This window comes from Fundulus heteroclitus, chromosome 5 (assembly GCF_011125445.2).
Source record: "Fundulus heteroclitus isolate FHET01 chromosome 5, MU-UCD_Fhet_4.1, whole genome shotgun sequence".
NCBI lineage: Eukaryota > Metazoa > Chordata > Actinopteri > Cyprinodontiformes > Fundulidae > Fundulus > Fundulus heteroclitus.
In genome coordinates this window covers 4,504,302-4,527,598 of record NC_046365.1, presented here as the reverse complement: position 1 = coordinate 4,527,598, position 23,297 = coordinate 4,504,302, and the positions used below count along the sequence as shown (strand labels likewise).

At 38.7% G+C, this 23,297-nt stretch overlaps 1 long non-coding RNA gene across 1 annotated transcript; it reads right to left on the bottom strand.

The window, feature by feature from the left end:
- Positions 1-10,237: 10,237 nt before the first annotated feature.
- On the bottom strand, positions 10,238-12,133 carry LOC105931218. The gene is made up of 3 exons (XR_002428582.2): positions 12,037-12,133; positions 10,651-10,746; positions 10,238-10,322 (listed from the first exon to the last, which is right to left on the bottom strand). It is a non-coding gene; the product is annotated as an uncharacterized LOC105931218 (long non-coding RNA).
- Between the last annotated feature and the right edge of the window lie 11,164 nt (positions 12,134-23,297).

Below are 23,297 nucleotides of genomic sequence, written 5' to 3'. Positions count from 1 at the left end.
CTTCGGTCCATCATTTAAGAAATGGACAAGACACGGTGGCCCACCTGAACCAACAAGCTGGGCAAGACGAGCATTGCTAATAGAAACAGGCAAGAGAAGAAACCCACTGTTAAAAGAAAGTCATTGTTTGCACACAAAAAAAAACAAGTAACATGTAAGGATCAACAATCATGTTGAGAAAGGAAAATGATCAGATGAGAATGTGAATACGCTGTATGTCACCTTGAGCAGACCAGACAAAGCATTGTGCTGTGGGTGGGGTGGAGGGAGGAGGTGGGTAGGTATTCAAATATTTTGAGACCAGATCAATTTTAACGAAGTTTGTTGTATTTTTTTATAGGTCCAAAGTCTATCCATAAAATCATAATCTGCTAACAAATTTATAAACTAAATCAAAGTAAATCATCTCTGTTTATTTTCCATTTTTTAAGTATAGCTTTCTTGGCAAAGAAGAAGTGAGTGGGATTTATTACATACATTACATATCATGATTCGTGGTTTTGCTAAGAAGGCAGAGTGATGGACAGATTAGGACAGTGTCTCCAAGGCGTGCTGATAGGTCTTAATTTACTCTCATCCAACAGTCCTGGCAGTGCCACGGCACATGTAGATAATCATCAGGTTATCAGCAAGTCCCAAAGCACTTGGGACATGCCCAGACGACCAGACGCACGACGTCCCGAGTCGAGGTCAGCAGCACACCACCCCCACTGTAAACAGTGTTAGTACTGCACTGCTTCCCCCTCCTGAGACCCCGGATAGTGGACCAGAATCGCTTCGAAGCCGTATGGAAGTCTTTCTCCAAGGCCTCTCCGAACTCTTCCCACGTTTTTGCATGTGCATCAAAAATAAGAATGGTGTGCAGTAGTTGTCACGATATAAAGGTGTTTGACTCGGAGTTTTAATTCTAGGTTTTATCGCAATAGTATTTTTTCATTTCACACATATAAATCACACATAAAAATCTGCTTACTATCAAGCATTCATGCATGTTTCTTGATCAGACCTCTCTTCTTTATCCATTTAGGATCATATAGGATCCATAAGGTTCTTGCTTTAAAGTATATATATTTTTAACATAAACATGTTTAAAATGTAGAAATGAATGCTACCAAGTTGAGGAAAAATAACCATACTAACCAAAATAACCTAAATAACTCTACGTAGGTATAAATTATTCTAAATGCAATAAATAAGGGAGAAAAAAATGGTTTTCTGATATATGTTTTATTATCAGAGCACATTTTTGTTGAAATGTGGCTCAAATGGAGAAAATGCATACGTGACATTTAATGTTTGAATTTGATGTTACTAACACGTTATTGATGCAACATGTTTACCATTTCCTCAATTCACTCTGCCGATTTTCCACCCTGTGATGAGTGAGGTGCAAAATGCTTCATCATGCGGTAATGACAATGAGAAAAGCTGTGGTAAAAAAAAAGTATCATACAAGATGCCATTTTCACAAGATCTATTTTCTACATTTATAATGTATATGTTTCAACATGAATTATCAAAAGAAGTTAAGATCACTTTGAGCTTAATGATATTTAAGTTGGAAACCAGCAAAAACTGAACTGAAATGACACTAAATAATTTTTTAAGAGATAAAAAAAAATTATTGTGTGGCCAACCCAGTGATACATAAAGGAGTGCTTCTGATCGCTTTATCTCATCTTCAGGGTGCAACTTTACTCCTACTAACGCAAGCTAATGTGCTACCAATCCCTTTGTATTACTGCACTAGTTTGCTTTTTGTTTGAAACCTGGGAAAAATATTCATAAGGTACATGGTAATTTTGTCAGAGTAATGATCAGACTTTTTTTACCAAGTTTGTGAGTACAAGCAGATACAAAAGTAAAAAAGAAAAAAACTCAGGAAAATCAGATCAGGGTCTTGCACATTTTACAGTCAATACAATGCATTCATTTTATGTGGTGGCATTGCTTAATTACAACAAAATTTCACAAGAAACTTCTGAAGAACAAAACTCATTTGTAGCAGAAGGTTTAGAAAGGGAAGTGTAAAAAAACTATATTATGATTTGCTGATAAAAACCTGCATAATATATATAGAAAAAAAACAATAAAAAACAGTTTAATTAATTTCAACAAATCTGGACTCATTGTAGAGGACTATAGAATCAGCTTAATCAGCATCAAAGGGCTTCGTTCAGTTCGTTCAGTTCAACAATTCACCAACCCAACAAACCACCAGGCCTCCTCAAGTACATTTTTTTTCTTTTTTTTTTTTTTTTGCCCGCCCCCTCCCTTCCTCTCCGCTGGTTCGGGTTATTTTTTTCTTGTTTGTTTCTTGCCCTCCTTCCAAGGCCCCTTCTGCCAGCCTGTTCACGCTGTTTTGTTAAAAAAAAATTTCATTGACACTAGTTGGGCATCTTGGATCTGTCGTTAGGCAGGTCCTGTTATAATCCTTAGATGCCTTTGGTGTCAGGTCGGATGCTAAAATCATTTGCTAACCAACTTGTAGGGTTTTTTCTGGACATCTTTAAGCTTTACCCTGCAGCTCTCCATGGTCCCTGCCTGCCTGTAATCCTCCATCATTGTGCTCATGCTTGGGTGGCAATTGAGGGACATAGCGTGCAAGCTGAGGGGCACCTAATGATTTAGTGCTTTTTGGTGTTTTTGAGGGTGGAGGGATGTGGGGTGGGGTAGGCTTGAGTGGCATAAAGTGGAGGAAAGGGGCACCAAAGAACTTTTCCTGGGAGGTTTTGTTTTTGTTTTTTCTGACCTATGACCCACACAATATCCCATGGCCAGGCTCTATAGTGCCACAAACCTGTGGAAAAAGGTAGATCATCACTTTTTGGGCAAATGTTGCATTTTATGGTCATATTTGGTGAGGCTAGGCCTCTTGGGGTGGCGGACACCTCCGTGACCTTTCAAGATTTTTGCTCATTTTAAGGCACTTCTTGGAGGATTTCCACAAAAACTACAGAGGAGCATCTCCGGGACACCCTGGGCAGGATGCAATTAGCGGCTCATAGTTAGCATGTTGCTAACTGGGAGTTGCCCTAGAAAGGTTCTAGAAACTCGAGCTGTGGCACACTTCTAGATGCTAGTCTCCCTTGTACTTTGGGAGTTATCATTTTTCACCTTTCTCGCCCACACTGTTCAGAGGGCAAAGATTGCACAGACACCAGTGACGGCTCGTTCTCCTCGGGGTCAGACCTCCGGATTGGCATATTGGAGGCCCTGGCCCATAGAGCGACGTTTGTGCCCAAGCTTGGTTTTTGCTCCACATGCCAGTATTTGTCATGAAGCCCGCACCCGGATGATCGCAATGAGCCCACCCTTCCATTTCTAGCCCATTCCTACATCCATCTATCACCCATTGATGAAAACAGCTGTGGAGCATGAAGTGGAAGCAGAGGGGCACGGATAAAAGAGGCCTCCAGGGATTTGTGTATCTTTTTTTTCTTTTTTGGATAGGAACATTTCTCGTAGACGGGCTAGGAGAAACAGTTGCAAAGAGCAAAATTACACAATCAAAATTATCCCACCCATATCTTCCTAACCCACTCCTAAGCCCCACAGCCACCCAAAAGCTGGCCGTGACCCAAAGTGGAAACGGCCATAAAGAGGAAGGTCAGCGTAAAGTTCCTGCACATTCACATTTCCTGGACTGTGAACGCCTCTTACCTGGTGAAGAAAACCCAACAACAGCTCTTCTTTCTCAGGAAACTGTAATGGACAGGACTTTCTATTCATCTGCTAATAAACCTTTATAGCACTGCAATCAAAAGCATTTTGTGTCTCAGCATGACAGTGTGTTATGGGAGCTGCACAGCACAGGAGAGGAAGGATATGGCATGGGTGGTGAGGTCAGCACAGTGGATTGTGGGATGCTGTTTACAAGAGCTAGACAAGGTTTATGCTGCACAAGATGAGAAAAAAAGCCATATGTATAGCCACAGATTCCATCTACCCGGGCAATGCTTTGTTTGCCCCACCTCCATCAGGAAAAAGATTTAGAAACATTAAATCAAAATCATCCTGTAATCTGACTGCTACTGGTCTTTTTGTATTAAACATCCGTTAACTATTTGCACACTTTTTTACTTCTCAGGGGGCATTCGTCTCATACACTCATGCAACTGCATAGTAATCTACATCGTCAATAAATGAACTGCTATCTGTCTTTTTGACTCAAACTTGAATCTTATCAGATGTTAGGACTATTTGCACATTTTAGGCTTCTCAGGAAGTGCTGTTGGTGCAATCAACCAACTTCTTAGAAAAAAAGTTTGAAAGCATGTATCGTGTCTATGTGTTATGTGTGGTCTGCGTGTATTCTGAAAAAGTGCGTCACTAAAATTTCATTATGGTAACACATAATGACAATACAGATTTGTATTTCTTGATTTGACTTTTGATCTTGAATACATTCCAATTGATCCTAGTTATCAAACAATACAGTCTAGTTCTGTTTATTATTCAAATTAGTTAAAAAACTTTCTGTCTAAAGAAACCCTGAAGATAGCATTGAGTCATTGACCTGCAGTACTTCACCTGGAGGAGCAGCACATAGCAACAGTCTAAAGTGGCTTGCATTGTTTGGTTGATTTTTCAGCAATCCCCCATACCGAGCATGCATGTAGTGACAGCAGAAAATACCCCCCCTTTAACAGGAAGAAACCTTAAGCAGAACCTGGCTAAATGTGAACTGCTATCTGCCACAACCAGCTGGGGATTTGAGAAGACAGAGAATGAACACAAAAAGACCATAGAAGGAGTATTTTCTATGTGGGAATAAACTAAAAATGTAATGGCAGTACTAGCTCCTTTAGTGGCTTCATCTGGGAGAGAAACATTGCTAAGTAGATAGGCTCTGAGGCATTTTTCAAGTCTTGCAGATGAAAGAGAGCACATCCCGTTAGTCACAGTAAAAACTCAGCCAATAGCTATGTCTAGGAGAGAAACATGGTTAAACAGTGGAAAACAAAGCCAAGAGTATCATCTATGAAAAGAGAAAATTAGGTTGTTTGGAGCAGTATCCGAACTGATGCTCCCTCCAGGGTGGTGTCACATCTAAACAGAATGAATGGGCTATTTTTTATTTTGTCCTTTTGGGGCGGAGGGGGGGGGGGTGGTCTTGTGTGTACATAGTTCCTTAGCTCTATTTTATCTTAATTTTGCTTAGTAGTTTAGGCAAGTTTCATTAGTCTGGTAGAGAGGATTTGTTGGTTGAAATATAGTGTTAATTCAGATATATAGCATTCTGTAGTGGTGTTCTCTGGATATTAATTTATTTCTGTTATTAAATTCTTGAACTTGAAGAGAAGTTGTCACTCCTCTGTTCTATATGTGTGCAAAGTTTGCTGTTAAAAGAACACCAGTGCTAAAATCACCCTTTATTGTCCTGATAGCTGTTTGGGCTGATATTCACCGGACAATACCTAACAGACAGAGAGTTACCTATTATACGTTAAATAACTTAAAACCATGCGTAATGGCACAACAGACTAAAACAAAAAAATTAAAAGAACCACTTGCCGTACTGTATTTAGAAACTCTATGAACCACCAGTAAATCAGCGGTCTGACAACTAAGTGTTTTTAGGATCATATGAAACAATCAAATCTAATTTACAAGATCTTGCAAGAGTATTCACCCTCCTTGTTATGTCTAATGTTTCGTTGTCTCACAACCTACAATTTTGAAGTTGTATTATTGTTTATTGTGAAGTAAACAACAAATAAAACAAAATTACAGAACATTTTAACATGCATAACCTAAAGTCAAAAATTATTCAATTCAGTTGTATATCATCGCAATGCACTTCACAAAGTCAAATTCAGCCAGATTATACAGACAGACTGGTCAAAAATTTATATTTGAGTGAAATTTCATTGCAAAAACAGAAGACAAAAAATTATAAATATTTCTCATAAGTCAGGAATGTGGCAGCAAACCATAACAGACCTTTTATATGTACAGAAACGTTGTGTGTAAGATAACTCATAGGAAATTCATTACAACAGCAAACAGGTTTAAATGGAAGGCAACCGGACTTTCAGTCAGTTCTTTCTGAAAACATTTCACCACCTATCCAGGAGTCCAGTTGCCTGTTTGCTGTCATGTGTAAGACCATATGAATAGTGCATGTATTTGTAGCAGCAAGAAGTATTACAACAATGATATTGTTGTAATACAATATCATTGTTGTATTACAACAATGAAATTGTTGTAATACAACAAACCTCATCCGTAGCCTGTAACCAGGCCTCATCCGTAGCCTGTAGCCAGACCAGCAGAGGTTCAGATCAGGTTCTTTATTAACAAAAATCAAAGACTGGGGCAAAAACCAAAAAGACCTCACAACCAAAAGACGGCACAAAAATAAACAGACCATACTCAAACAGACAACCTGGCACCAGACAAACAACTAAGGTAGGCTTAAATAAGAGGACGGAACAGGTGAGCAGGGCGGGACCAATTAACCAAAACAGATGAAAGCAATTAAGGGAACATACAGACTAATAAAGAATAAACCTAGGATAGAAAGCAAGACAAAGACTAACGAACACGAGCTGACATAAAATAATAACAAAGACCAGATGACTTAAAACAGACTAAGCATAAATCCAAAACAATACAAAAACAGAAATAAATCCTTAGACAGAAAAGTTGGCTAACTAAAAAAATAACCTAAACCACAACAGAACGTTACAAGATATTGTATGAAGCTACTGTCAGGGTGCAGTTTTGCCTGCTGCACCCTGAACATTTTCTGGCACCTTCCTCCTCCCATACCCCCCAGTTTCCACTCTACTCACCTCTGATCATCTCCACCTGCCATCACCAATCAACCGGGACTCCTTCCACCTGCCAAGCAGTAAACTTAAGGACTCCTCAGTCAGCTCATCCCTGCCGGTTCGTCTCTCTTCTCTTGTCATCCTTCCCTGCCTGGACTTCGTTCCAGGGCTCAACCTCCCGCTCGGATCCCGTTCCGAAGCTCATCCGCCAGCCCTGGGTTCCGCCCCAAGGCTCACCCGCGGTCCTCCAGCTCCCTCCCGTCCGCCTGCTCCTGCCTTTACCATCCAGCTGCTCCATCCCGGTAAAGACTCTCTGGTTTTCATCCTCCACAACTCCTCTCTTTCAATAAAACTCTCAAAACAAAGCTCTGTGTGTGGTTGTGTTCGGGTTCGTCAGAACAACTCATGACAGTTACTAGATGCTGGAGCTGCTGAAAGCAGTCATTGGATAATCAGCAGATAACTCACTGACACTGTGGACATCACAGATGTGACACACATACCTAAACGGTCAGTTATCTCGGTGCAGTATGTACATGTGGATAAACCTTGGAGTGCCATTTCACAGTCTGACAGATAACTCCCTGTGGGGACTCGTACCGCTGCTGCAGGGGCGTGTCCATGCTGATCTATAAGAAGCTGATTAGCCAGTCCTGAAGGAGATTACGCTGGAGGTGTTTTTTTGCCGACCCGAACAGACTGGAGTCTGTCTGTGAGGAAATCCAGCAGGCAGTTAAATAGGGTATGTTGATTCCAAGGGGCCTAGTTTGCTCACCAGGTGCTGGGGGATGATTGTGCTGAATGCTGAGGTGAAGTCCAGAAACAGCATAGATATGTTTAGATATATTGTTCTTCTGCAGGTGTTCCAGCATGGACTGCAGATGAGATAGCGTCCTCTGTGGAGAAGTTGGAGCGGTAAGCAAACTGGAGTGGATCAAAAGAGAGGAAGAGTTTGGAGATGATGTGGTCCTTCACCGGCTTCATGAGGCACTTCATCATGATTGGAGTTAGTGCGATGGGGCGATAATCAATCAGTGAAGAAATTGTTTGGGCACTGGCATGATGGTTGCAATGTTGAAACAGGACAGAAAGACAACATGAGCCAGCAAGGTGTTAAATATGTCCATTAGGAGGTGAGCCAGCTGGTATTTGGGATCTGGTATAAACAACAGTGATGATGGTAAATTACCCGGGCAGATAGCATGGTCTATATTTGCCAGTAAAAGACTCTGTGTCCAGAGAACAGTGGCTTAAGACCACCTTAGAAGTTGTCAGCTCCTCTATGCTAATGCCGTAATCAGGGAAGGAAGAGTTTAGCTATGTCTCAGTTAGAATAGTGGCACAGCAGTCTTTCATATAACAGTTTGTTTTTAAATCCAGCTTCAAGTAATCCACTTTTTCTCTAGGGAGCAGCTGTAGCAAGATAGATGGAAGCGGTGTTCTAGCTTTCAGCTTAGACGTTAGGCCTACTACTACATGTAGTCCTAGGATAACTGGTCTCCCATTGTTACACTGAATGCTCAGTGTCAAACTAGGTATGAACATCTTATTTGCCGTTAAGTGTTCAATGTTCTCAGTAGCCATTGCAGCCTCAGCCGAGCAGGGTGCTGCCGTATATACCTAACAGGACAATTACAAACACAATTCAATTATCTGGTCTATTCATACAACAGCAGACTACTTTTCTAAATTAAGTAGAACTCCTCTAGATGTGTTAAGTGCCATTTTCTCTCCAATTTCATTCTGTTGTGCGTTGAAGTGCACAGCTCTGAATTAAAACGGAGACCAAGCCTCCTATGAAAAATGGCCTTGTTTTACATGGGGGTACATGTTGAAACCATTTCAGAAAGAACTGAGCAAAAGTCCAGTTACCTCCGATTTAAGCCTGTTTGCTGTTACCATGACCCGGACAACTGAGACTTTGCACAGGCGTGCAGCTGTTAAGTAGGACAATTTAGATAATAAATATTATATAAGTAAAAGTCAAAATCATTCTGATAATGATTGCTGTTGCTCATTTTTCAGACCTCATCTTTCAGTATCTGGCAGTTATTTTACATTTGAGTGCACTATAACAATGTAGCAACAGTTTAAATGTAAAGAAAACAATGAAAGGACACTGGTTTTTCAAGATTTATATTATTTAAAAAAATATTTCAACATGAATGCAATTTATCAATAGAAAAGAGAAATAATACTAACAATAATGATAATAATCCTACATACCCTGAGAGTATAAAATGTAAAAAAGCCAAATAATAATGGAGGTAGTGGAACCGAGTAAATACATCAAAATTCACTGACAACTGATAGTCTTTTTGTCAATCAAAGTAATAAAGTGAGGTCAAAAGTAATACACATAAAGCTGAAACCTACCTTTAGCAAAGTTTTCTTAGTAGCTTTTACGAGATTCAGTACTCATCCTGGTTTGGATGAAATTGGTTACTCAATCAGGTTTGTTTTATCTCTTCTGGGAATTTTCTTTCTCAGTGAGATGTATTTGAAGTGGTTTCTGAGGTCTCTTTTTAAAAGCTTGCGTACGCACAAAACAGGGACTTAGAACACACAAGCAGTGATCTATACCACTTTTGTGTCTGCATCAATTCCTATTGTGGATTGTAATTCTTAAAAATGTGCTGTCCCTCACGTAAGCTCTGACCAATGGATGTGCTCCTTTTGGAGACGAGGGAAATTGGCGATGCAGATGGTAAAGTGGTAAGAGCAGCCATAGTGCATCATGATTCCTCTCACATGTTTAATTTCACTCAATATCAGACTTTAATCATAGATCGACATTATCATATGCATTAATACCCGCAGTATTAATCATGCTTCCTGCCCCGGTGAACCTATAACTATACATAAGGGCCTTTCAAATTAATAGTATATCCTGGTCTCAAAGTTGTTTGGGGGGAAAAAAGTCTTAGCATAATGCAATTTTAGTAATAAGCTGTCATTTGCTACAGCAGGGATGAATTGCATGCATACCTAGCTTAAAATAAAAAGCTTTTCAAATCCCTGAATAGGGTGTCATTTATGTAATATTTATACCTTCTCTGTTAATATATTTCTTTTGTGCAGACATTATTTTGTAAAGCATATAGTTGGGTAAATAAATAAATCTGCTCCCATCACACTACAATATGGTGTGTGCTATGGACATTATGTTCAGGTATTCATTCTTGCATTTCAATTTCTGTAGAACTGAACCACGCACCTCCCGGATTATTTGAATTTATAATCTACTTTGCACTAATTACAAACATAGTTTCTCTGTACAGCTGTGCTTTTAAAGTTTCCTTATAAGCACATTTTGAGCAGACAGAAAGTGATGTGTAGAAATGCAGTGGTTTCTAATGGGAACATTTCTTGTCATCGAAATTCAAAATGAATAAGTCAGTTTCATGGTGTGGGGTTTTTATTGCAAGCACATTGAGTAACATTTTTTTTGGTAGTTCCACAACATTAATGCAAACGCCTTGGTAAAGGTCATCCTCTCTGTAGTTTAGACACTTCGTGCAGATTTTTCTCCATCATCTGGACCTGGAACAACAGTTAAAATATAATATTATTTGGCTAAAATGCAACAAGATGTTGTCAACTCTTTGACTTGTGATCTAAACACTTGTCAATACAATGCAATAGACTGAATAGAAATTTGTTCTAAGGACATAGCAATTGGAATAGAACACTACATTTTCATGGCAGTGTCTATAAAAATAAAAGAGATACTTTTAATCCTTATGTTACTATTTTACTTTATTTGTCATCATTCCACTCTCTTTTGTGGCTTGTTTTCCCATCCAATAAACCACTAGAAAGAAACCCTGGTCTCAATGTCATTAGCTCATTAACATTTAGATTGCCTTACCCTTCTGAAGAGGCAGAAGCATCAGAAGACTCAGAAGATGCAGCAGATGCAGAAGATCCTGAACTTAATTTGTTCTTCAGTTTTCCCCAATGTTCCCTGTCACAAAATAAAACAAGGCTTGTTGTTAGACTGATGATGATGTTTGCATATTGCAGATAGACTGGAGCCTTAAAAGAGGTAAGATAAAAAGATTAAAAAAGGAAATGATCCAGTAATACATCTAATAGCTAAAGACAAGTCAATGTAGATAATAAAGAATGTCTGGGTGTTTTTATAACTTGGACTGGTCTCTGGTCTCTACCACAGTTACATGGTACATTTAAAGCAGGGTTTGAGTTTTAAGATCCTGCATTAGGGTTGGATATTGTCAGAGGTTATAAAGGATTTTATGTGATCTAAGAAGTCTTGTGGAGCATTACCTGCAAGATTATCAGGGTGGAAGAATGTGAGGAAAGTTAGGAACTGAATAAAAAAAACAGTAATTGTGATCTCCATGTCATAGGTTTTTCTTTCTTATTTTTGAGATTTATTACACATTTTAGAAGATAGTCAATCTCTACAATTTTCTCATGTTCTTTATGAACCACACACAACTATCTTTTGACACCCAACATTTCATGCATTTAGGATTCACATAAGTAATTTGTCATGTCATAATTTCCAGTAATTATAAGTAAACAACACATTTCTCATTTTCATTTTCTTCTGCCATCCTTGTCTGCCTGTAATCCAGTTGTATCACCTGTTTGACATTTGTCTCCAGTTCTCCTAGTATCAGTTTCATATCTGTTAGTTCTTCATTTATTCTCACATTCATTATGAGGCTTCTGTCTTCCTGTCTGCACCAACTTCATGACTCAATGGAGTGTCTGAAGCCTTCTTCAAACGGTGCTTATACATGTCTTGGGGTTTAAAACACTTTTAAACTCAGATGGCAAACTGTGGTTGCAAAAAAATGTGTTCCACATTTTTGTTGTGAAATTTACATTTAAAGCTTCAAAACATAATTTTTATCACACACCGGAGAAGGTACCACACTGTACATGATCTCTCCTGTGACTTAGATAAGTCTAATTCTGGCTTCCCCTTCCATGACACCTTACTTCTCTTTGACAAACCAAGCTGTTGATATCAACAGGCATATTTCCCCAAACCAATAATTATCCAACAATGTCACTAATATATTTCATGTATAGGCAGAAATAAACAAAAGTCAAGTCTCAGTAATTAAAGCAAAATTCTGAAGAGAACGACAAGAACATTCAGACATTTATTTCCCTGAAGTTGTGACAATTTGTTTGAATTTTTATTAATTTTTTTACAAAGCTCTCCTGGATGACTCTAACAACGTACCATATTCTATTATTCCAAATAATTGGGACTTACTTGATCTTATCCATTATGCCTGGAGCCCTTTTCTCCCTTAACCTCTGATCCATACTTTCGGTTGGCACGAGAAGTGCAACCATCATAATCATCAAGAAGAGGCCAGTCATCTGTTAAATTAGAACATGCTTTAATGAAAGAAGGATTAAATAAGATTAATTACTATGAGAACTGCAGTTTGTATATTTCTTTGGATGTAGTGTGGTGCGTTTAGCCAAAAATTAAGACAAAAGGTTACTTTAAACAACAGAACAATGAACTATAGTGGCCCTTAGTTAACAATGACACTGTTAATATACATTTCACCATTGTGGGACAATGAAGGTATTGATATTTCTTTTTTCTTTGAAAAACTGTCAATATATCTAAGTAGCTGTATAGCTAAACAGAGACTGAAATGTTTTGGGATTTTTTATAAAGAGCTAAACGCTTTAAAGAGAAGGGCAGCTTACCTTCATTGTTGAAACTTAAATCAGTTCCTTTATTCCAAAAGGCTTAAAAAGAAGAAACCAAAGATCGTTAATTTTTAGAAAGTCTAATTCGTCATTAACACTCATATGTGCAAAAAAAAAAAAAAAAAAAAAAACTTTAACAGGCTTAGTTAGCAGCATTTTGGTACAGATAACATTTTCTCTTTAGTTCAAACCAAAGTCAAGTTTGGACAAAACTAAAACAGCTCTTAAGATAGTTCTACATTTTGCCTTTTTTAAATGTGTCTTACCTGAAAGTGTAGTACTTCAGAAGGTAGCTTGTTTTCACAGCAGTCTGTTTCCAACAGTGAATCCAGTGAGCAGCCAACTGACCTTTTTATATAGAGATGGGTGCATGGCTCTTTTCCATCAAAAGTCACATGGACCTTATCTAAACATCCAAATTATGTCTTTTGAATTTATTCAAAGGAAGGTAACAGCAAGAGAAGATAAAGATGCGATCATTTATTAAAAATGTAATCTGAGGCAAATGCCCTAAAACATATCACTTCAAATTCCAAGACCCCACAACTTAAAATGTGAAGTCACGAAAATTTTACATTTTTGTACTTTTGTCTGTTTTGAACTATTAATACTGTTGTGAGGCGATGATAACCTAAAGCCTGTTGTTCAAAAGAAAGATGGGTCACTCAGTCAGTCTTGGTTTCAAAAGACAATTACTAATGGCCATAAAATGATTTTCCAAAAACATTGCATTAAAAATAACACAATTTTAAAGTACTGAGCGTTTTTTCAACTATCTTAAACAGACAGAAGAGCAACTTTTTCAGCCGAAGTGTACCATGATCCTAAATAATAGAAAAAAGCTGACTCAGACTTCAGATCCGGGATGAGTTTTGCCCCAATACTCGGTTTCCTCTTAATGGCTCCCTTCAATAAATTCCTAATCAAATATTACAGACATTTAAATTAGTAATTGGTCAAAAGTTATTTTATTCATAGAAAAGTACAGTGATCAGTAGACGCAACTTTTAGTTGGTAAATACTCATACACAAATATCAGAATCAGAATCAACTTTATTCACCAAGTTTGTTAGTACAAACATGGAATTTGACTTCAGATTCCAATATGCAAATATGCATGATGGTCTTTATTATATTTGCCATGGTTGTTACAATAGACAGATGGCCTGCCTGAAATGTATGAAGCCATCTTTCTAAAGGCATCTATCTGTATGCTATGTTTTTATCTGGGTAGTTCACAGCCGTTTGAAGTATTCAAATAATATCATGTAAAATGACTCCAAGGGGAAGCGATAGAAGATCTTGTCAGGGAAGGATACTACACTTACAGAAGGATTCCTTTGTCCAGTTTATGTAAATCAATGTAGCGGTAGATATCTTTTGAAGTTCAGGATAGTAGTAAAATTGCCTTACACTAACTGTAGTTTTCACCACCATTTATTCCTTATTATAGCTTTATCCTTTTCAGAGGTTTAGACGATGGTGGCTAAACAGCAGGACAAGTTCCCTCACAAACCAATTTATTGATCAGAGTATGATGTTGTGATGTCAATTAGGAAATCAGAATATAAAATTAAATCCATCAAATTCATATATACTTTATTGATCCCAAAGGGAAATTAAATGTTGTTGTAAATACTATTGATTCAAATTCTTCAAAGAGTTATTGTATATCGTGATGGCTGATGGCAGGAAAGCTCTCTTGTAGCGGTTTGTATTGCAGCAAATTTGACTGAAGGCACTCTGTTTTCCCAAGACAGTCTCAAAAAGAGGATGGTCAGGGGTGTCCATCATTTCTTGGTTTTATAAAGAATCCTTCTTTGCATCATCATCTCCAGAGGTTACACAGTCGTCCACAGAACAGAACGAGCTTTCTTTATCAGGTTGTTGAGCCTTTTTAGGTCCCTGGCTCTGATGCTGCTGCCCCAACAGAGAAGGTGACCCTTTCAACAACACTTTATAGAAGATATACAGCATCTTGCTGCAAACCTTGATGGATCTTAGGTTCCTCAAGAAGTACAGTCTGCTTTGTCCCTTCTTATAGACAGCTTCACTGTTGCGTCTCCAGTCCAGTCTGTTGTCAAGATGAACACTGATGTATTTATATTCCTCAACCACCTCCACTTCTTCTCCCCTGATGGAAATAGGGTTTGATCTAATTCTGTTTCTCCTGAAATCTACAATCATCTCCTTTGTTTTGCTAGCATTCCAAGATGAGATGATTGTTTCCACACCATGCCACAAAGCGGTCCACCAGCTCCCTGTACTCAGCTTCTTATTCATCTCTGATGCACCCGACTACTGCAAAGTCGTCAGAGTATTTCTGCAGATGACAGGAACTCTTCTTGTGCTGGAAGTCTGAGGTGTAAAAAGTGAAAAAGGGTTGGTGAAAGAACAGTCCCCTGTGGTGCTCCTGTGCTGCTGACTACATGGTTAGACACCAAGTCCTTCAGTCTCACAAACTATGGTCTGTTTGTCAGGTAGTCATAAATCCAGGTGATTGTCGAGGCTTCCACCTGAGGAATGTGGAGTTTCTGACAAAGCAAATCAGGCTGCATTGTGTTAAATGCACTGGAGAAATCAAAGAACATGATCCTCACAGTGCTGCCTACTTTGTCCAGATGACAGTGGGTCTGTTGAAGAAGGTGTATAATGGCGTCTACAACTCCACGGCAATAAGCAAACTGCAGAGGGTCCTCATATGTGAAGGACCTTCATGATGTGGCATGTCAGGGCTACAGGTCTATAGTCATTACTGACTAAAGGGTGAGTTTTCTTTGGTACTGGAATAAGGCAGGATGTCTTCCTCAACAATGGAACCTTCTCTTGGTTCAGGCAGCCTTGTTCCTGTTCAGTCTCTCCAGCTGCCTCTTCACCTGACTTCTAGACACAGAAAAGTGGGAGGGGGCAGTGAGCAACAGCATCTCATGATTTGGTTGAAGGCAAACTTGTAGAAGCAGAAGAATCCATGACTGAGGTGTAAGATGGGACATCTGAGGTTTGACAGGAAAGTGTGTCAGAGGAGGGTGTGTTGTCTGTATGGCTGGGGACAGGAGAGGCGGATGATGAGCTTTTTCCTAAACTGAATCTATTGAATGTGTTCAGCTCACTGGCTCTATCCAGACTTCCATCTATACAATCCTCCTTTTGCTTGAAGCCTGTGAGCTTCTTCATCTCTGACCACACATCTCTTAAATTGTTCCTCTGCAGTTTATTCTGCAGCTAAAAATGCTGCAGCCCTAGCACATTGCAGTGTCATCCTCACAGTTGTTGTTGTTTTTAGCATGGTGTTATGATGGTTCTCAAGATATCTTTGCATGGTTTTAGTGTTAGTGTTAGTCGCATTATATGGTAGTATTTGTTTGCACTGCTTGCATATAATTAGTGTCTTGTCTGTCCCTGTTGCCATTTATTGTTTTCACTAGAAACCCAAACTGCTGCCAAACTAATTATTTTAAAGTAAGTGAGGCATATTCCATTCCTACCGACGAATCCATGCTGACCCCAACCAGTTACAATCGCGACATAGTATTCACCTCAATCAGAAATATTGTGACTTTTTAGTATCATCAGATCTCGTCGTACAGGATCTCGTTACGCCCCTAATATACATATATCTCCATTGTTGTGCCGCTATTTCTTGGCTAAGGTTACAGTTCTAACATGATCCTTTTCTCGCTCAATTGTCAAATTTTGTGTGCAAAAAAGTTAGAAGAAAATCTATATGTTACAATGTAATTCACAAATTAGCATATCAATTATGCCAGTGATGAGGATCCATTTTACCCCATTTCTGTTGTCTTCGACCTCAGAAACTGTATCTTAGAATTGTTGAATGCTCACGCTGTGCCTACTCAGGACAACCTCCTGAACTCTGGTTTTCAGTATGTTTTGCTTCTAGCCCTACATCAAAGGTTTCAGAGCCCCACCCGTTTCAAGATGTATTACTTTTTGTTGTTTTTTCACTTCATCCACATTTTTTGGTTTAGATTTCTTTTGTTTGTTTTCTAATAATTTCTGATTACTTTATGTTAGTCAAGTGTTGCCATATTCAGCACAGTCACTGTTCAATCAATCAAAGTTTATTTATATAGCACTTATCAACAGTCCATATGGTGCACAAACTGCTTTACAAGCTAAAATACAAACAAAAAGATGCTGAGACAAAATAGATAAAATATAAAAATCTATAGGAAAATAACAGGATAAAAAGAGATAGAATCAAAAAAGTACATAACAGCACAATTTCAAACAATTTTAAGAGCTATATAGAAAATAAAACCTCAAAATAAATAAAAGTTGTCCACAGTAGAACAGCTTGGAGTGAAAGGCCTGCTCAGTGATAGATCGTACCTCTGGTGGTAAAGCGTTCCACAACCTAGGAGCAAAAACAGCAAAAGAATGATCACCCATCTTTTGCACCTGTTTGCATTGTGGTCATTTGTGTATATTCATATTATCTAATTTCTTAGGCTGAGTATTTTAGTTGTGTCTTAGTTGTGTTCTCCACACATTTTGGTTTATTATCTTATGTCAGTGCCTTTTTCCTTTTGAGTTGTAGATCATCTTGTGTCTAGTTAAGCTCTCTATGTTATTCGTGTTAATTGTTCTCCTTCCCTCACTCTGTCTGTTTGCTCTCCTCCACAGCAGTTCAGCATTTTCTCCTGATTATGTCATTCTCCACTCTTTTCTCTGTTCTTGATCTGCTTCTTGATTTTCTTTGCTCACCACTGGGTCCTTCTATTACGCAGCCCTGGTTTCTAGTCCTTGTCTCCTTCCTGCAAGTTTGGTCGGTTCTGTTATTAAATACGGCTTCATTGTACCGCATGGCTCCCAGAATCCTGTCTGTAACTTGCTCTGGTTCACAAAAAGAAACAACGGTTACCCAGAACAGCTGTGGGATACAATGAGAAAACTGTCAGAAATGTGAACCTGAAATAGTGGAAATTGGAAAGATGTTTTTCAATATGTGGAAAATTTATTTTCCAAATCTGAAATGTTTTGTGTTCTGGCTGAGTGTATAGAAATACTTCAAACTCTTGAATTTTATTCTCTTGACAGAATTATTATTAATGAAGAGGCTATTGGGAAACCATTTAAACACACAGATTCAAAAATCTGCTGTGCTTGTCCTCGGAAGAACATTGCTGATGAGTTAGCACCAGAATGTCAACCAATATTCTGTTGATTTGTACTTTGCTCCCTTTCTATGGAAATCACTACATGTTAAACCAATATACAAAATCTAGAGTCCCAAAGGATCAAAGGAATTTGGTACCATAGTAATGTCGTCTGTGTTAGAGAATGGGCTATAAAAGATTTTACATCATCATATTGACGGTACAATTCAAGAAAAACTTGATCCTTATCAATTTGCTTATAAGCAGGGGCAAAGAACAGAGGATGGTGTTGACACCCCGGTCTGTATCACTACAAAGCACTTAAACACTCTTTCTGGCTTTTTTTGTCTGCATTTAACTCAGCGCCTGTGAATATTTTAGTAAAAACAAATGTTTGAAAAGGGATTTAATAAATTCTTGTAATTCAATGATATGCCCTCTTTCCTGACAAACAGAGTCCAGATGGTCACAGTTAACAAAAACCCATCATCTGTTGTTACATTCAGCACCAGGGCAGCACAGGAATGTGAGTTTTGTCATGGTTTTCAAACCTCTAACCCACAGGCAAAATTCTCCCAGGAGACAGAGGTAAAGTATAACAAGTTAATCGCATCCAGCTAACATCTTCAGAAACAGGACTGAACTGGAGAGAGGATTCAGAGGTGCATGAATTGTTTTAGAATAAATCTTGAGATCCCAATGGATCTATGCATCTAGTTTGATGGAGGCATTTAGTCAGGAAGGACCGAATGTATCACGGACATTGATTTAGAGTGGCGTTTGAGCCAGGGCTACAGGTGTTGGAGCAGTTTGGGGGCCAGGGAGTGCTGGAGGGCAGACAGGTGGTTCAGAGTGTTTGTCCAAAGAGAACTTATGGTCTGTCAGCCATGGAGGTTCTCTTGATCTGGTAAAATACTTTGTATCCAGAGAGTAATGTACCCAGGTAGGAGCCAGGAAACTCTGAGGTAAGGTTGCTTAAAAATGAACAAGGAGACGCAAGGAATCAAAATAGCACAACATTGCTCAGAGGGCTGGAGCTACAACAGATGATAACAATCAGGCGTCAAATGACTGACAGTCAGCTCCTCTCATACAGACTCTGATCATCCTAACAGAGGACAGGTGTGCTGGTGTATCCAGCTTGTCCCAGCTCCACAGCACCCTCCTGTGGCCACCCACTCCTCAACAGCAAAATACACAACAACATAATCAACAACTCAACTCAAGAAAAGGCTCCTAAAATCAGTACAACAAAGATGGAAGAAATACTTTTTGGGTCACCGTCTGATTGTCATAAAGTTCCCATTACCATCCATGACAAAGAAAATCAGTCAGGTGCTGTTCTACGAATTTCTAGGAGTCATGAATAACCATCTGCTGTCTTGCAAAAAAACACATTTAACGTACTGGTCTGTAAAAAGACAAAACAAAGCATATATTTCCTTTGACGTCTGATGTCTTTTGGAACAAGCAAAGAAGTTCTTCTGTTGTTTTATTCTGCATTGATGATGAGTGTTATAATACCATGTGGTATAAAAATCTGTCCGTTGCTGAAAAGTCTAAACTGCTTCATCAAATAAAAAATTTGCTCTATGATTGACTTCAATTGCCAGTCAAGAAACCTTATGCCAAAATAACTTGATGAGATTAGCTAGTAACATCGCCTCTAATCCTGACCCCACTCTGGATCACAAATACAGATTCATCCTTCAACACCGTGATACTTTGGATTTGTTATACAAGGACAACCAGTAGGAAATTATGCTTAGATATATGTATAGAGCCTTCCATAGTTGTTACTGGACCCCAAGCCTGGTATTGCTGCTAGATCCTGGGCCAGGCCTGGCGTAGTGCTGCTGCTGGAGCCTGAGCCTTGGCTGCTGCTGCTTTGGTGTCTCCATTCACAATGTGATGAGTTGAAGTCAGTATGTCCATATTTGCATGAAACAAGGCCAGTTTTCACATCTTCTGAAACTAATCAAGAAATATTTCATTTTCTAAACCTTTACTGTATAAGTATTTGAGGTACCTTAGATCGTGAAAAACTGTGAAATCAATTTTGCCACCTCATGCTAGCTTGCGGGTGGACAGAGAGATACACGGGGTGTGGGGGGGGGGGGGAGTCTAGTTGTGCAACTCTTTCTCCACTTCTGCTTCTAGCAAACTTACGAGGAAGTTAGGACAGGGCTAAAGTATGTGGTCATATCTACAGGCATGTGTGACTGACTCCAAGCCTTGTATGGATTGGTCAGCTGTCCAGGTTAGATCTTTTACTCTGTGGTTGGAACAACCTTCGGTAAAACCTTCAGAGGCCCTGAGCCAAGTAAAGCTGCTAAACATGAAGATGTATTTGGGAACCAACAGTGGAGCAAGAACCAGGCAAAAGTTCTGAATAAAGTTGCATTTGATATAAAACAGAAAGAGAATAACAGTATTTTACAGACTGAATAAAAGTTTACAACTCCTAAACGTATTTAATGTCAGAAGTACTGTTTCTATATTTTAGCCTGTTGCAATGATCAGCGGCTCCATAGAAAGCTTGCTGACAACTTGAGTTAAAAAAAATTCTGTACTCTTCTTTCACCATTTCTATCTAGAATGTATAAAGAAGCACAAGTAGATGGAACATTACCTCCAACAATAACAAAAGCAACAATTACAGTGATACGCAAGAAAGGTGAAGCATGTAGGTTCATATCAGCCCATTTCACTTTTAAATATAGATGGAAAATTATATGCTAAAAGTCTTGCTAATAAACTATCACCATTAATGAATAAATTGATCAAATGGTCATGATCAAGCTGGCTTCATACCAAACTGGAGCTCAGTGTCAAATCTTCATCGACTGTTTGATATTTTATATACAGACAACGATCCACAACGATCTCTGCATCCTTACACTCGATGCAGAAAAGGCGTTCAATCAGATCAAATGGGACTACCTGTTTGCAGTACTTAAACGATTCAAGCTTAATGATCAGTTCATACATTGGGTGAAACTTTCATACACCAACCCTACTGCTCATATGCACACTAATAACAGCCACACTCGTTTGTTAAGAGGAACTCATCAAGCGTGCCCATTATCCGCTCTCATTTTCGCATTGGCCAATGGAACCACTCACACAAAGTATTCGTCTAGTTCCTAAAATACATGGTTATAAAACTGAGCATACAATAAAAAAAATCTCCTTATATGATATCCTTTCATTCTGTACAAATCCAAAATGTTCTATTCCTGCAGTTCTTGAAAAAATGTATTTATTTAGCCAATTTTTCGGCTATCATTAATTGGGGTAAAAGTATAATAATGCCGGTTCATTCCATTCCTAAATCAATGCTGAACCAATTCCCCTACAAAGGTTTTACTGACAAATTTACATATTTAGGTATAGAAGTTACAAGACAATTTTCATCCTTCATACAATCAAATTTTCCACCTCTACTAGACGAACTAAAAATTTGATTAGGAAATCACACTTTCACTTTAAATCAAGCCCTCTCTCTTTGCTAAATGCAAGGAATCCATCTTTTATTCCCTCTAATATAGATTCTTCCGTTACAGAATCGAAGGCCCTCGGAATACACTGCCTCTGTGACTTATATATTGATGGCACGTTTGCCTCCTTTATACGATTACGAAGAAAGTATAGGTTAAACAGCAATCATTTTTTCAAATATACCTACAGCTCAGGGATTATACATGAAAACACCTAACATCCTTTGAAATAGAACAAATGTCCACAATTGACGACTGTTTAAATAACTACCCAAATAAGAAACAATTTATTTCCTATATATATATATATATATATATATATATATATATATACACACACACACATTAGCAGCAGTGACCCTCACACCTTCAAGTCATCCCCATGATCAGCAGCTGGAGCCGTATAAGGACGGAGCCTACACATGCTCGACGTCAGATTGATGTCGAACCCCAGTGGCAACACTTTCAGGCCATTTTCGTCTAGTTAGATTAAGCCAAGTTTGACCTTCCTCTAATCTGCCTGTTCTTCTCCTTTGTCCAGTTTGTCTGCTCACCTGCTGCCTTGGACTCCCCGTTAACGACCTCCTGCCTGCCTGACACCTGATTACGAGGATAGCCACAAACACAGACTGACCCCCGCCTGCCTGACCGAGAAACGCCTAATAAACTCAATCTAACTTTGCCAACCACTCAGTCTGAGTCCATTCATGCCTGTAGTGTGGCATATATATATATATATATATATATATATATATATATATATATATATATATATATATATATATATATGTGTGTGTGTGTATATATGTGTATATATATATATATATATATATATATATATATATATATATATATATATATATGCGTGTGTGTGTGTGTGTGTGTGTGTGTGTGGGAGGAGACAGAAGGAGCAGCAGGTGGAGTAAATTACACAGGGGAGAGGAGTAAAAGACACTGGAGGGTTGAACACTGACAGTAAGTTGGTGATGTAATTTGGTGTTAAATCACTCAGAGATTTATAGACTAGGAAGTTTTTTAAAGTCTGTTCTCTGAGATACAGGGAGCCAGTGTAAGGACTTTAGAACTGGGGTGATGTGCTCTGCTTTCTTAATCTTAGTGAGGACGCAGGTAGCAGCATTCTGGATTCAGCTGCAGCTGTCTGATCCACTTTTTAGGCAGACCTGTGAAAACACTGTTGCAGTAATTTATTTGACTGAAGATAAAGGCATGGATTATTTTTTTCAAGATCCTGAGGAGACATGTCTGTCTATCTGGGATAGAGGGAGCATGTAGACATTGAATAGGAGGGTACCCAAGATGTATTTGATTTTTGTCGTCTCTGATGTAAAGTTACCTACTAATACAAAAAAGTCCCTGTCCTTTAAGTAGGATTTAAACTAGCTGAGTGCTGTACCACAAAGGCCGACCCAGTTCTCCAGGCACTCTAACAGAGTGGAGTGATTGACAGTATAAAATGCTGCACTGAGGTCCGATAATACCAGAGCTGTGGTTCTTCCACAGTCTGTATTTATATGGATGTCATTAAACACCATGACAAGGGCGGTCTCTGTACTGTGATGAGCACAGAAACCTGACTGGAAGGCACAAAAGCTGCTGGTTATAGTTAAGAAGGTACTTAATTGTAGAAACACAATTTTTTCAATCTTACTGATAAATTCAATTAAATTTTATTAATATAGCTTCAATTCACAACATATGTCATCTCAAGGAACTTTTCAAAGTCAAATTCAATCAGATTATACAGATTGGTCAAAAAGTTTCCTCTCCAAGGAAACCCAGCAGATTGCATCAAGTCTCTCCAAGCAGCATTCACTCCTCCTGAAAGAACTTAGAGCCACAGGGAGAGTCGTCTGCATTGTTGATGGCTTTGCAGCAATCCCTAAAGGGGAGGTTTGCGATGGGCCTGTAGTTCTGCAGTAGTTGCTTGTCTAAATTGTTGTTTTTCAAAAAAACAACAAAAGGAAAGGAAAAGCATCTGTCACTGTAACTACACAGGTCTTTTGTCAATGAGGTCTGAAACTGTGAACTGAAACTTATCTACTAGTTTATCTACTGAGTTGCAGGACAACTCTTCTGGAAGTAGAAGAGTAAGGCTGGTTAAAGGTTTCAGTTGCAACGTCCTTAAAGATGTGTTTTCTAACTATGTCTCTTTGGCTGACTGAGAC